This window comes from Staurois parvus, unplaced genomic scaffold (genome assembly GCF_062004578.1).
Source record: "Staurois parvus isolate SC_StPar_1 unplaced genomic scaffold, SC_StPar_1.0 ptg000017l, whole genome shotgun sequence".
Classification (NCBI taxonomy): Eukaryota; Metazoa; Chordata; class Amphibia; order Anura; family Ranidae; genus Staurois; species Staurois parvus.
In genome coordinates, this window is record NW_028317813.1 from 14228351 (window position 1) to 14241753 (window position 13403).

Consider the following 13403-nt stretch of genomic DNA (forward strand, 5'->3'; position numbering starts at 1 on the left):
GAAAACAACTAAACCCTTCTTGAAAGACTACAATATAGACTATATATACTCCTCTGTGATGACTAAATATTACATAAAACAAACAAAAATGATGGAGCAACAACCCCATTGAAAATTTCAACCCACCCTGTATCCTATACCATATACAGTTAGGTCCATATATATTTGGACACAGGCACAATTTTAGTTTTTTGTCAGGTATTTACCAAAACATATTCAGCCTATAGTTATCTAATGGATATGGGCTGAAAATGCACACTATTGTGTTTATTTTGAGGGTATGTACATCCAAATTGGAGGAAGGGTTTAGGAATTACAGCTCTTAAGAGTAGCCATCCCCCCTTTTTCAAGCGACCAAAAGCAATTGCACAATTGAATCAAAAGCTGTTTCATGGCCAGGTGTGGGCTAATCTCTTGTTATTTCTTCATCAGTTAAGTAGGTAAAAGGTCTGGGGTTGATTCTAAGTGTGGTATTTGCATTTGGAATCTTTTGCTGTGAATCTACATCATGCATTCAAAGCATCTGTCCATGCAAGTGAAACAGGCCATTGTAAGGCTTCAAAAACTAAACAAATCCATCAGAGTGATAGCAGCAACATTAGGAGTGGCCAAATCAACAGTTTGGTACATTCTGAGGAAAGAAGAACACGTTGGTGAGCTCAGCAACATAAAAAGACATGGACGTCCACGGAAGAAAACAGTGGTGGATGATCGCAGGATCCTCTCTATGGTAAAGACAAACCCATTCACAACATCCAGACAAGTGAAGGACACTCTCCAGGAGAGAAGACTTCACGAAAGCAAATACAGAGGGTTCACCACAAGGTGCAAATCGTTCATAAGCCTGAAGAACAGAAAAGCCAGATTAGACTTTGCCAAAAAACATCTAAAAAAATCCAGACCAGTTCTGGAAACGCATTCTTTGGACGGATGAAACCAAGATTATTCAGTACCAGAATGACGGGAATAAAAAAGTGTGGAGAAGGCTTGGAACTGCTCATGATCCAAAGTACACAAAGTCATCTGTAAAACATGGTGGAAGCAGTGTGATGGCATAGGCATGCAAGGCTTCCAGTGGCACTGGGTCATTGGTGTTTATTGATGATGTGACAGAAGACAGAAGCAGCCGGATGAATTCTGCAGTGTTTAGAGATATACTGTCAGCCCAAATTCAGTCAAATGCAGCAAAGTTGATTGGACAGCGCTTCACAGTACAGAAGGACAATGATCCAAAACACACTGCAAAAGCAACCCAGGAGCTTTTAAAAGGAAAAAAGTGAAATATTCTGCAATGGCCGAGTCAATCACCTGATCTCAACCCAATTGAGCATGCATTTCACTTGCTGAAGGCAAAACTAAAGGCAGAAAGGCCCACAAACAAAGAACAACTGAAGACAGCTGCAGTTAGAGCCTGGCAAAGCAACAGAAAGGAGGAATTCCAGACTTTGGTAATGTCTATGGGTTCCGGACTTCAGGCAGTCATTGCCAGTAAAAGATTTTCAACAAAATATTGAAAATTAACATTTTATTTATGATTATATTCAATTGTCCAATTACATTTGAGCCCCTGAAAATGGAGGGACTGTGAATAAAAATGGTTGCACTTCCTAAAATTTGTACTTGATATTCATGTTCAACCCCTTGAATTAAAACTGAAAGTCTGCACTTCATATTCATTTAGATTGTTTCGTTTTAATTTATTCTGGTGGCATACAGAACCAAAAGTATGAAAATTGTGCCTGTGTCCAAATATATATGGACCTAACTGTATATGCGTATGAAAATCATATACATTACAAGTATATAAACAGGTAGCCAAAGTAACTGTGGGGGACAATCTATCCACGTATATGTTCAGAATTAAGGTATGAGTGACTTGATACATACATATACAAAGTTAACCAGAAACTCCCTGAACAATGGCAAATCTCCAATATAAGGAATATAGTGTTAAAGCAGAGTTCCAGATGAAAAAACTTCCCCTTTTGGGTGGAACTCCGCTTTAAAAGACTCTTTCTCACAGCACCTCCCATGAAAACTCTTGGGCCTGTGATGCCTTAACATTAGTTTTAAATAAAACATACAAGTGAGTCTTATAAACAAACAAATTACTTGTGTTTGTGTCATAGGTGCAGGTCCCATGACTACATGTCCTGGCAAGCCTTGCACTTGCATTATGATGAGGTCTCATCTGCCTTCCTCTCTAAAGACCTGACAGCAATCAAGTGCCAAGCAGCTATGTAAAACTCCCACATTTAAGAAATAGAAGTGTATTCTTTATAAGGGATTAATATTAACTACAGTACCACTACTACCTATTCGCTCATACAGACTGCATGAGAAACTATAAAAGTAAGGCAGGTAACTGGCAGGAAAAATTGAAGGACTGGCCCTTGAGCAAACATAGTAGACCAGAATGGGTCAATTAGATCAGGCTGAAATCAATATTACTACAAAACCGCAGCTAGAGTGGAACTTTTCACTGAAAATATAACTTGATAAAAAGTTTTACGCCACTGTCACAAAATACTCTATGGCACCTTTCTCAACTAGATCCAACACTACTTGGCACAGTCAACGGCATGATCTGTAAGTGGGGCATTATTCCTACAGACCCCCTGATGAATTAATGAAAGCAGGGGTTCCATGGGGCCTAAAAACTATTTCAAGGGCTCCTCAAGGATAAATAATGTTGGGAAAGGCTGCTCTACAGTAATGAGAGTTGTCACAGTCTCTACTTTCTCTGACTAGTCTTTTATGTCCATTAGCATGTAGAAGTGTTTCTAAGAGGTCCTAAAAGAATGTCTTAGCCCACACACTATGCTGAACAAGTTGAAGCTTATAGGATCAACAAGTGAAACAAGACTTTATATACCATTGAGTGGTACAGCACTTTAGTTAGGGGAATTTCTGTTTTAAAGCCATCCATAGTCCTTCTGAATTCCAACCACATATGGGCTGGCTGAATGTACCCAAGTTGATCGATCAATTGATCAGCTTGGGAACAGCCAGCCTGCCAGATGTTACAAGCAATTATTGCTAGTGGCCATTATAGCTGCTAGCAGTAATCACTGTCTTTTCCCGGCAGGGGTGGTTTCCCCTGCCAGCAGGAGGGATTCTCCGATGAACACTGTGTTGATGAGGGGAAAGTGATTTTCTTTCCTGTAACCCATGGTTGAAGGAAAGAAAATTGCTCCATCTATGGCCAGCTTAACAAAGCTATGTATCTGTAAAATAAACAAACAGGGAAGGGACTAATAATCTACACAACAAATACTTTACTCCTGCGCTAGGAAAGGACTCAGTAGACCCAATAGGAATGTTCTGGAATATGCACTGCTTGCTGCCCTCAACAGACTGGGGTGGTCCGAATACACTGGATACAAATGGAGAAACAGAAAAAGGGCGTACCGACCTAGTGCATTATCGTTTAAAATAATTTATTAAAGAAACAAAAATAGGTATCATACTCACAATGGACATAATAACACAGGCATGTCAAACTGAACAAGATGTATGATCAGGCTCTGAGGAAGAGGTTGTGTCCTCGAAACGCGTTAGCCAGTTGGTCATCCAGGGTTCCATCGTATGGACTCAGATGTTGTTTGGATCATACATCTTGTTCAGTTTGACATGCCTGTGTTATGTCCTTTGTGAGTATGATACCTATTTTTGTTTCTTTAATAAATTATTTTAAATGATAATGCACTAGGTCGGTGAGCCCTGTTTCTCCATTTGTATCCACTAATAATCTACAACAATGATCAGAGAGAACATCACAGAGTGATGGTTTACCTGCTCCTATGGAGTTCTCAAAAACAGTCTTTTAATGTATACTTTGTACATCCCACTGGATTCGAAGACCATTGCCATGGGATGAGAATGCTGCAAGGATTATATGGTAAATTCTTGACCTACCAAGGACAACTGTGTATGGTGTCCGAAAATGACCTATACTGCACCAAAACTATTACCCACTATTACTCAGTAGCTTCTCTGAAATATTTATCGTCTCAAAAATGTCTGTATGTTCTAACAACATTTTGAAAGGATGGGAGCAACACACCAGCTTGTATGGTCCTTTGAAAGATTTTAGTTTGCTCAATACTCCCCCCTCTTCAGACCTAACAACTAGACAATAGAGAAAATATAAACATTCCTTAAAATGTGCTAAAAGCTATATCCCCTTGGTTCCTTACCACACCCCAATAACACACAAATAAAAATTTGAATGTGTTAGTAAAGCAAAAAATAAATACATTTGAAAACATTTTAAAAGAAAAGCAACGCACACACAAGAGAGAAATACAAAAAGCAGTTCATACAATCCATAAGGAATACAGCATGCTTGCAAATAGGTCCAATTACTACAGATAGGGGCTCTATATGTGAGTGAGCTGCAGCTGGAAGAAAGGAACACTACAGCAGAGGTAAAAAGTGTGGACTGAGTTTGTGTGGAGTTAAAGTGATACTAAAGTCTTGTTTTTTTTCTTAAAAATAACAAACATGTCTATACTTACCTGCCCTGTGCAGTGGTTATCCACACAACAGCCCGGATCCTCCTCTTCTTGGGTCCCACATCGCCACTATTAGCCCCTCCCTACTGTGGGGTGACCCATGGCAAACAGCTTGCTATGGGGGCACCCGAGCAGGTGCGCTCCAAAGCCTCTGCTCTGCATTTCCATTCACACACAGAGCCGTGGCTAGGCCCCCCCTCTCCTGATTGGCTCACTGGCTGTGATTGACAGCAGCGGGAGCCATTTGGCCTGAGCCAATCAGGAGTAAGAGTCCCCAGAGAACCAAGGCTCTCATGGACATCACTGGATCAAGAGGAGGCTCAGGTAAGTGTTAGGAGGGAGCTGCTACATACAGAAGGTTTTTTACCTTCATGCATAGAATGCATGAAGGTAAAAAACCTTGAGACTTTAGAACCACTTTAATGACTGAAGGGGCGAGTGAGGCAGAGAGAACGGGGACAGGAAATTTGTGTGAGCTGCAGCTGAAAGGAATGGAAGAGAGACAGATTAGACTGAGCAATGAGAAAGGAGTGTGTGCAAGTTTGCTGGCTAGAAGGGAAGAGGCAGAGAGGTAAGGGATATTATGATACCATTTTCATCATTTTAACCAACCCCCTAATAATATACAGTATACTTACTTATTGTGATCGCCGTCTTCCAGACAATGCTGATCAGGGTAAGCGTGCAACCTTCTTCTGAGGCTGGGCCACTATATTCTTCCACCAATCCTAATTTAGGGTGAAGGTCTTATTCACATGAGGCCAGTTGACCTGGTAAGAAATGATATACAAAAGTATGACGTAAGACCTCGTTGTAAAGTTTTTCCTACAAACAGCAATGTATTTTAGTTTTTATATATTTGTCAATATATCTACCTTAAAGTGTATGTAATATAGTAGTTTATCCTGCACTCATGTATTGCTGGAATGATATATAATAACAATCTTTAGATTATGTTAATATATAATTACCTTGGATGGTACTTCAAGTGATATTACAGACTTAGGTCCCCCACCGGCGCTCCAGGTTCCTCCCTCCTGCCTAGTGCACCCATAGCAAAGAGCTTTCTCCCGAGCCACTGCTCTGTGTGTCCATTTACACATACAGCACGGTTTTTCATGCCCCCGCTCTATCCTTATTGGCTCACTACCTGTGATTGAGAGTAGCGGGAGCAAACGGCTACTGTTGCTGTTTCAGCCAATGAGGAAGGCTAGACCTTGGAGAGACAAGGCTCACATGCACATCGCTGGATCGAGATGGGGCTCAGGTAAGTTTTAGGGGGGCTGAAGGATAGCTGCACATGCAAGGTTTTTTACCTTCATACATAGTACAAAAAATGGCCACTGCACCAGTCTAGAACTGACCACACAGCAAGGAGCATAGAATACATGAAGGTAAAAAACCTAGAGACTTTACAACCATTTTAAGCCAAGAATAGAATTCATAGAGCAACAGTCTTGCCTACTACAGAGCAACGAAATAATCAGTAGCTGCTCTGACCAATCAGCTTAGTTCTGGACTGCCTCACAAATTTGGGAGAACAAAGAAAGCTGTTGTCATCAGATTTTTGTGTTTAATCAGTGGTGAGGAGGGCTGTAAGACAAACTCAGCAGCCTGCAACAAGATCTGCAGGTTTGGCCCCCTCTCTGAGATAGATTGAACCTAAGAGTGAGATACAAGACTGCTATTTCTGTAACCTGTTAAGTAAATGTTATTTTTCATGTGTTATTTCACTGGTACTATGTTGAGAGCCCTTAAATCACATATATAATTAGCTTCTTGGGGACATTGCAAATTAACTTAAGATGAGCAGTGGCACATCCTTTGTAAACAAGACACTTTAGCCCCATATTCATTATTATTAATTCCCTTACGGCGATACCTGGGGTTCCAGCCAGGAGAAACAATTGCTTTTTTGCACATGGAAATCAGATGGGGAGGTACAGGGCAATAAAGTCTTGATGTGAGGTAAACTCTGATTTCTAAGTAACTTACAAAATACCCATGAGAAGTTTCCATCAGACCATTGACGATAGGCACAATTGCTACTTTGTTTGCATCTTTAACCCTACTGAGTTGTGTATAGAAAAAAACGAAACCTGACCATGCTCTATCCTTAATGTATAAATTGCTGATACACAGAACCTCGAGAACATATCTATACTTCATCAAGGACTGGAAAAATTACCTGGGTTACACATTCTCTCCACCAACTGAAAAACGAACCCACACCCAATCTATTTGTACTAAGACGCAAAAGTCTTGTTGCAAATAACCAACCTGGTGATATAGGATCCCAACTAACTCAAACTTATGCACTCAAATATGTCTGACTTATACTGGCGGAAATATGGACCACTAGCCACAGTCCTTCATACAGTATCTGGTGGAATTGCCCATCACCTACCTGATTCCGATAAAAATTAAACAGATGCATAAAGTGACAGACCTACAATTACCTGATGAACCTTGTGTCTATCTTTTTCACAATACTACTCAATCCGTACAATCTTATAAGAAAAGTATAATCTCCTACCTATTAAATGAAGCATAAAAACTTCATCTCTGTTACCTGGAAAAAGGCCCACCCACTGACTACTGAAGACCAAGAAATAGGTTTTGCACCATTATGGAGGCTAAATGTTGGTTCTTCACCCAGAAGGACAAACATGGCCAATTTTATAAGTTATGGGTCACTTGGATTCATTAGGCAAACAAATTACCCTTCCTAACCTGTAGAAATTTAATCAATAGACTTCAATACAGTGGCAGCAATGTATGTCAGTAAATGATTTGGTTTTTTTCTAAACAGACATTTTTGTCAGATTATTGTATACTACAAATTGTACCGTGTGAGCTATTTAATTTGGTTTAATAATCTATTTCCTGCTGTAGTTCTCCCTCCCTCTTCCCCTTTTTGTTCCTTTTCCTAGTTTATTTCCTACTGCGACTTTCCCCTCATGTCCACCCCTATCCCCCCCCTTCCCCCCAGTCGTTGGATGTTATATCATACGACCATATGACTTGTGGAACTATGAGTGTTCATACAACCTTGTTCCATGGTAACTATGTTGTGCTCTATTGCACTGTTTCTGAAAACATAAAATAAATACTATATAAAAAAGATGAGCAGCAGTAGGCAATTGTAGATCTCTTTAAGATCTAATTATTAAGTTGAGAAATCAAGTGCCATAGCAGTACACCTTGTTCCAGTGGTGTATTTTTTTACTACTTTTCTTCAGCCTTTGATTATTTACCAGGTGAACCTGCAAGTTTGACGTCTGGTCCTTAAATCAAAAAGGCATCCTGAGAGGCTTCCCAAAAAGGAGCAGCTTTGTCAGCCTAGGATGCATGCTTCCTGTGGACTCCAATGCTTCCTGTGGACTCCAAGCTGATGTGCAAACAACTTTAATAAAAAACAAACACACTCACAGGAAAATATGCATTAAAAGTTTCACAAAATGGCCGTGGAGTGATGTCACTCTACGTGTTTTGTCATCAGTTACATCACCATGTGAGTGTATTTAGCCTTTAATTAAAGTTGTTTGAAAAATACTTGCTCAGACCAGTGATCGATGCTTGTTCAGGAGAAGAATGCTGTGGTTACCTAGCGGGTCCCTCTTAGAGGATCTGATTGTTTATGACACTGAAGAAGGTGCTGGGATCCCTTCCTTGGATTTGTGTATATCTATACATTTTTTTGGACTTTATTTGGACAGTTTTTAGTGCTGCACTTTGATATAAAAACATGCACATAAAACTTATTTCTGTGTGTCTGTATAAATATAGGCACACACACACAACGGATGAATCTGCAACAAACCGGGTACATTTACAGCTACCACACCTGCTACACATCACGATATAGTGTTTAGCAAAAAAAAAAAAACTTTAATGATACTTTACTAAAAATAGCAGAGTGCATAATTCCATTTAAAACATAACCCCATCAATTACAGGCCATGTAATCCAGTTGAACACAGATATGCTTTAATTAGTTATTTTTTTCTCTTTTAATTAACATTTAATTAGCATGCATCCTGCAAAATCAGTTTGGTGGAAACTGGTAGCAAAAGATGGGATCATCTAAAGTACAGAAGATCTATAACCTTGAATATTTATTGGCAATAAAACTGACATCACTTAAGTCTGTGCAGGGTCATAATCTGGATAAATGTAAAAAAGCAGATAAAAGCCAACGGCTGTGTAGTTTTACAGTTACATATGTGTATCAAAGGGGCTGTGACAAGCTGAATACACAAGTTTAAGTTTTTATTATGTCTGTATACGAGTATTTGTTTAATGCCTGGGGAGCATTAGGTGGAAAACCTGTGGTCATATAATTGTCTATATTTCACCTTTCTTGTCATATGCTGTATTTTAATGGTGTGTTAAGAGATAAATTCATAATGTACTTGCAGCATACCTATGCATTATGACATGCATGGAAAACATCATCTTATTGTATAGTGCTTGATCAGATGTACGCAGTGCATTTGCATGTTTTATAAAAAAAAAAAAAGTTGCATGTATAGTACATGGCAACACGTCCAGGGGTTCATTGAAATCAATGGAAATGCATAAAAATGCATATTGACGTGCACAATAATGCACATGCATAGGTGTTAATTGGACCCTAGTTTTCTTTATGTACTTTAATCTCTCTGCAGCTTCCACATACAACCCCCCTCCTTCCTGGCTGTGTTAGAATGTATCATTGCATACATCAAGGCTATCAGGACATGAAGCCAGTTAGTGACAGATGGGCAGGCATCTGATACAGCTATATAAAAAAATATACATTCTAGCCAACCTTTTAGGAAAGGCGATGTCCGCTGTCCTTCTGGAACCTGCTACTTATTAGCCGCTAGTGTTTATTTACAGCACTAGGGTGCTCACCTATAACTATCTATTTTCTATGCTCATCCATACTGATAGTAGCAGGCAATTTGCAAAATGGATTAAATTATGAAATGAATGCTAGAAAGACACTAAAGATCAAATGATTTTATTTTAGGCGCAAAGGGCAGGTAATGAGCAATCTTTTTGACTGCTGACAAAAGCAAGGATCAGAATGGGCACCCTTGGAACTCATAGCGTGGGATTTATATAAGGGTTGATTTACTAAAGGCAAATAAGCTGTACACTTTGAAAGCTCAGTTGCACTGAAAATAAAATTAAAAAACAGCATTTTTGCTTGCACAGGATTGGGTGATGGTCAGCAGAGCTTCACCGTATTCACTAAGCTCTGATAAAAATGAGTGCAACTGCACTTGCAAAGTGTACAGTCTATTTGCCTTTAGTAAATCAACACCATAGCGTTGATACACATATCCTATATTCACTTTTGTGAAACAATGTGCTCCTATTAGAAGCAAAGATAAACCTTTGATTACAATGTGACTGCCCAGGTGTGTAGTTGTTATACATACACATGATGACTAAAAATTAATCCAGCATGGGTCACAATTCTGCCAGCTCAGCAGGCAGTGGATGAATTGCAATCCATGTATTTATTTTGTGGCTGTACAAAAGTCGATCCACTGACTGACTTCTGTACAACCACCCTGTCGGATTTTCCCTGCTCAATCAGTGTTGTAGGGTATAGCCTGCAACACTGATCTGTGTATTCTGACAGTGGAGGAAGTCATTGCTGTCAGAATACAATAGTTTAACGAGAAGGATTCTCCCATCCATCTCAAATCTGTGGATGGGGGAATTGGCTCAGGTTTTTTTTTGTTCAATCCATAGAATTGTGATTGCTATAACTGTACATCTCATGGAAGAGAGTAAAAATCACAAGTAAAAATATGATTTACTAATAGTCACACATATAGAGTTAGCTATAACTTATAACTGTAATTTATTATTACCAGGTGATGGAGGTTCTCTACACCTCCTGACCTTAAAAATACACAATGCACACTGAAGAGAAGCACAGTGTCTAAATGGTTAGTACCTCTGCCTAGCAGTACTAGGGTCGTTGGTTCAAATCCCAACCATGGCACCACCTGCCTGGAGTTTGCATGTTCTCCCTGTGCCTGTGTGGCTTTCCTCCCACACTCCAAAGACATGCTGGTAGGTTAATTGGATCCTGTCTAAATTACCCTAGTATGTATGTGTATTTATGAATGCAAGTTAGGGCTCATTCACACTTGACTGTTTTACCAACGTTTGCCAAACGCCCCTATAGCGTTTGGCAAGCGTTGGTCCGGCGTTTGCGGAGCGTTTTTTAACGCGGCGTGGCATGGAAGCTATCAGCCTGTGGCACTGCTGAGGTGTTATGGAAGACCAGGATGCTTCAATAGCGGCCTTCAGCTCGTCTGCATTGTTCGGTCTCATGTCTCTCATCTTTCTCTTGGCAATGCCCCATAGATTCTCTATGGGGTTCAGGTCAGGCGAGTTTGCTGGCCAATCAAGCACAGTAATCCCAGGTTTTGGTGCTTTTGGCCGTGTGGGCAGGTGCCAAGTTCTACTGGAAAATGAAGTCAGCGTCCCCATAAAGCTTGTCTGCGGAAGGAAGCATGAAGTGCTCCAAAATCTCCTGGTAGACGGCTGTGTTGACCCTGGACTTCATGAAGCACAGTGGACCAACACCAGCAGATGACATGGTTCCCCAAATCAACACAGACTGTGGAAACTTCACACTGGACTTCAAGCATCTTGCAGTGTGTGCCTCTCCATTCTTCCTCCATACTCTGGGTCCTTGGTTTCCAAATGAGATGCAAAAGTTGCTCTCATCAGAAAAGAGGACTTTGGACCACTGAGCAACAGACCAGGTCTGTTTTTCTTTAGCCCAGGTAAGACGCTTCTGACGTTGTTTGTTGTTCAGGAGCGGCTTTACAAGAGGAATATGACATTTGAAGCCCATGTCCAGGATCCATCTGTGTGTGGTGGCTCTTGATGCACTGACTCCAGCTCAGTCCACTCCTTGTGAAAGTCCCCAACACTTTTGAATGGCCTTTTCCTGACAATCCTCTCCAGGCTGCGGTCATCCCTGCTGCTTGTGCACCTTTTTCTTCCACTCTTTTCCCTTCAACATAACTTTCTATTAATGTGCTTTGATACAGCACTTTGGGAACATCCAACTTCTTTTGCAATTACCTTTTGAGGCTTTCCCTCCTTATGGAGGGTGTCAATGATGGTTTTCTGCACAACTGTCAGGTCAGCAGTCTTTCCCATGATTGTGATTATTACTGAACCAGACTGAGAGACCATATAAAGGCTCAGGAACCCTTTGCAGGTGTTATGGCTTAATTAGCTGATTAGAGTGAGACACTTTGAGCCGAGAATATTGCACCTTTTCACAATATTCTAATTTTCTGAGATTTGGGGTTTTCATGAGCTGTAACCTATAATCATCACAATTATGACAAATCACAGCTTGAACTATCTTGCTTTGCATGTAATGAGTCTATCTCATATATTAGTTTCACCTTTTAAGTTGCAATACTGAAATAAATTAACTTTTGCACAATATTATAATTTTTTGAGTTTCACCTGTACATCCTTCTTACACGGGTTATTTAGATGTTAGGAGGAGAGAAGGGACAGTTTTAAGGCTAAATAGAATAGGAAAATGCTGGAATTCTGCTTTAACTGTTTATTGTTCGATGCTCATTTTTCAGACTCCCATGATGTATCAGCTGTGGTTGTTAAATTACCCAGTGTGAAACACCAGGCTTTTTTGTGTTCTTGTGAAACTCTAACGTCTGACATTTTATGTGAAAATAAAATTTAAAAGAAAAGGTTTCTTAAAACTTTTTTTTCTTTTTTTACAAAAATACCTGCATTCTTTGATCCCACTTGGCCATGGAATAAAAGCTCTTCTTCAATAAAACTATACTCTTGCCCCTAACTGTGCAACCCCTTCTGGGATATGATTCCATTTGCAAGGCCACTGTAAACTATTACATTCCCCATTCTCTAATCACTGACTTGGAACATCCTAATTACCAGCAGGCATACTTTTGCTAGTCCTCCATAATTACCAGAATATCTCCCATAGGCATACCTGTTCTCACAAAAACTGAATATATCAAAGCCAATATATCCACCCCTTCCCAATGCACCAGACTATTCATCCAGCTCCCATGTCCCACTCTCAATTATCTTCATAGCAATGAATCTATTCAATTATTTCTAAGCTTCTTTGGCTGCACCTCCAAGTGCTAGAAGATCAATAAATAGATGATGGGAAGTAATACAAGAGGGAGTAGGGGAAGATAGAGGAAAGGAGCACAAGACAAGAGATGAGAAGAAAGAAGAAATTTATGTTGTGTATATTTCTAAGTACATCGGTTTCCTGGTCTAAAAGTACAAAGGAATTATAAGGGCATTATTCTCCCATTTCCTCTTAAGCTTCCAGCTTCCTTATTAGCACATCTCATAATGGGCTGCTACCAACAGTAATCCAATGCACTGGACGTCTGCCTCTGTATCACGCAGCTGGATGGTCAATTCTGTATAATACATGCAAGAGCTATTACTTTCCTGAAATTACATTATTACACAATAAGCATTTTTCTAGCTGTCCAATTACACTGTCACCAGTTGTATTTCCATTTGCTTAGTCTGTGCATGTTCATTTTACTTTATTAAAATCAATAACAAATGCAGCCACTTCCAGCATTTTAAATACTAAAAATCACTCTAAAGCCAACATTTTTATCATTTTAGATAAAAATCCCTGTTAGTTTTTTTGTGCAATCTGTCTATCTAACAGATTTAAATTCACTTCCTGGCCTGTAGACACAAGATGAAAAAGGAAATCTCCAAAATAACCCCATTGAAACATTTCTCTTTTATTCCTGTTCTGGAGATATTTCAAATTTTTAGGGTTTCATCAGGGGCGGACTGACAACTCATGGGGCCCCTGGGCAATAG

General features: G+C 39.8%; 1 protein-coding gene across 1 annotated transcript in view; it reads right to left on the reverse strand.

The window, feature by feature from the left end:
* Positions 1-13403, reverse strand: part of DGKA (diacylglycerol kinase alpha) — a 261031-nt gene that overhangs the window by 124412 nt on the left and 123216 nt on the right. The window contains exon 4 of the mRNA XM_089680184.1: positions 5156-5287. The gene's annotated coding sequence lies outside the window, so the exon portion shown is untranslated. The remainder of the gene's footprint in view (positions 1-5155; positions 5288-13403) is intronic.